The 2,942-nt window shown below is 58.0% G+C and overlaps 1 non-coding gene across 1 annotated transcript; it reads right to left on the reverse strand.

Annotated features, from left to right (window-relative positions):
• Positions 1-2,147: 2,147 nt before the first annotated feature.
• LOC122800522 lies at positions 2,148-2,299 on the reverse strand. The gene has a single exon (XR_006364568.1). It is a non-coding gene; the product is annotated as a 5.8S ribosomal RNA (ribosomal RNA).
• Between the last annotated feature and the right edge of the window lie 643 nt (positions 2,300-2,942).

The raw sequence follows: 2,942 nt of genomic DNA on the forward strand, positions 1-2,942 counted from the left end.
GAATATTTGCTACTACCACCAAGATTTGCACTCATGTCGGCTCCACCCAGGCCCTTTCCCAGGGCTTCAGTGCCACTGTGGAGGACCCTCCTACTCATCGTGGCTTAGCCCCCTCGGCTCCCAGCACCGGCGATGGCCGGGTATGGGCCTGACACTTCAGCACCATCTATTTTCAGGGCTAGTTAATTTGGCAGGTGAGTTGTTATACACTCCTTAGTGGATTCCGACTTCCATAGCCACCGTCCTGCTGTCTATATTAACCAACACCTTTTCTGGGGTCTGATGAGCGTCAGCATTGGGCACCTTAACCCGGCGTTCAGTTCATCCCGCAGTGCCAGTTCTGCTTACCAAAAGTGGCCCACTGGGTGCTCACATTCCACACCTGGCTCCAAGCCAGCAAGTCGGGCTTCTTACCCATTTAAAGTTTGAGAATAGGTTGAGATTGTTTCAGCCCCAAGACCTCTAATCATTCACTTTACCAGATAAAACTGCGTCTGCCCTGTGCCAGCTATCCTGAGGGAAACTTCAGAGGGAACCAGCTACTAGATGGTTCGATTAGTCTTTTGCCTGTATACCCTTTTTGGACAACTGATTTGCATGTCAGGACCGCTACAGACCTCCACCAGAGTTTCCTTTGGCTTTGCCCTGCCCAGGCATAGTTCACCATCTTTCAGGTCCCACCAGTTGCTCTCCTGCTCCACCTCCTCAATGAGATGGGTGAGACGAGCCGGCGGTGCGCCACCCCCTGCACGGGGTGGAGGGATCCTGCCTCAGCTGGCATGCACTGGCCCTCACTTTCATTGTGTCATGGGGTCTCCTGCCCACCCCTGGACTCGTGCACCTGTTAGACTCCTTGGTCCATGTTTCAAGATGGCACAGGTGGGTCATCTACATCGCCGCAGACCCCAGGCACCTGAGGTGAGCCTAGCGGCCCAGTGGTGGGATGCAGTTGGGCCGCACTGAGGGCAGTACAGCCCAGTCGACAGTCCTGCCGGGAGCCTGGGGAGCAGCCCCTACCACAAGGGTGGGGTAGGGTGTGGCAGCGGTCATCTCCCATGAGCCCAGGGCACAGCGAGGGCTGATGCCATGGGCTGTAACACTCCCCTCCAGGGAGGGGAGCTACCTTCTGTGGGGCCTTCCCGGCTGACCCGGAGCCAGTCACGGTGCACCACCACAGATGAAGTGCACCTGACGGTGGCCAGCGTGCCCGGGGATGGTCCCCCCCCAGAGGGGGATCCACCTCACCCAGGCAGCCAGCACAGCCGCCAGGTTGAATCCTCCAGGCAGACCGTGTGGACCTCACCCGTTTATCTCTGAACAGTTTTACACCCTCTTGAACTCTCTCTTCCAAGTTCTTTTTAACTTTCCCTTATGGTACTTGTCTGCTATCAGTCTCATGTCAGTGTTTAGCCTTAGATGGAGTTTACTACCCACTTTGGGCTGCATTCACAAACAACCCAACTCTGGGAAGACCTGATTCCGACGTGCCAGGAAGTCGTGCCACCGGCTTCACACCGTCTGCGGGCTGAGTCTCAATCACAAGGACTTGGGCCACTAAGGCGGCACCAGGGAGATGGACTTCTGTACATCACATTTCCCTGCACCCATTGCCTGGGCGGGGATTCAGCACTGGGCTCTTCCCTCTTCACTCGCCATTACTGAGGGAATCCTGGTTAGTTTCTTTTCCTCCGCTTAGCAATATGCTTAAATTCCGTGGGTCGCCACATCTGATCTGAGGTCATGTTCCGAGCATGGTCACGGGGGGGACAGCAGGGACCTTGGGGGTGGATGGACTACCCATCTTCCCCTGGCCCCCATGCATCCACTCCCCACCACTGGACTCCAGGCAGCAGAAGAGGACAGCCGACACAGCCCCGGCACACAGGAACCATGCAGACAGATGTCAGGGTCCACCCCAGGAGGGCAGCCCAGTGGCGGTACCACCGACAGCCTCCAGGGGGGCAGGCCAGACACACACCTGCTCCCTTCCATCCTCAGATGGGCTTCCCGGCTCGGAGCAGCAGGAGACTCTTCTCCTCCATCAGCATCTCTCCCTGGGGGGACAAGGGGCCCGTAGCAGGCTCCCTTAACTCCCCAGCTGCACCCTCAGTGGGGCCAGACACCCCTGGGGACAATGGAAGGCATGATGACCCTCAGACAGGTTTAGACCTTGGAGTAACCCGGGGCTACAAAGTGCATTCGAAGTGTCGATAATCAATGTGTCCTGCAATTCACATGTTCTCGCAGCTAGCTGCGTTCTTCATCGACACACGAGCCGAGTGATCCACCACTCAGAGGCAGCATTGCACCTCAAGATGAGCATGTGAGGTTTCACAGGCATCGTCATGGATGGCCAGACCAGGGTTACTGGCCCCACACCGCAAGACAGCAGGGAGTCCTGCAGCAGCAGCACATGACCACACCGCCAACTTTCCTGATCTTTGAACTGACACCCTGTATGGAGCGGGATATCCTCCACAGGTACCCATGAATGACATCGAGGGGAGAGAACTCTGGTGTGCCAGCCCCAGGGATGGCCCCAGCACAGACAGAGGGGAGGTCACCGCCCCCCTGCTGGGTCGGCACCCTTTCCTTCTCCCTACCACATGGGGAGCCAGCCACCTCTGGGGCGTGTGGTGGACTGCACCATTGGTCCAGGTGCACCCTCCACCACCATCCCCTCATGGCAGCAGAGGAGCACCCACACCTCCCACTACACAGACGGACCCCCACTCTCCCACCACCAGGAGGCAAGGGAGGACAGACACCACCCCTCCTCTCACTCCCTCTCTCTCTCCCCCCAGGAGCCACGGGCTCAGTCCCGCTGGCCTCCACCAGGGCAAACAGAGAAATAGGAGTCAGAGAGAGACAGAGAGAGAGAGAGATATAGAGGGTCAGGGTGGTGGAGTGAGGAAAGTCCCTGGTACCCAGGGACAGCACTG

Source organism: Protopterus annectens, chromosome 4.part0, assembly GCF_019279795.1.
Source record: "Protopterus annectens isolate FY-2018-M chromosome 4.part0, PAN1.0, whole genome shotgun sequence".
NCBI classification, from domain to species: Eukaryota; Metazoa; Chordata; order Ceratodontiformes; family Protopteridae; genus Protopterus; species Protopterus annectens.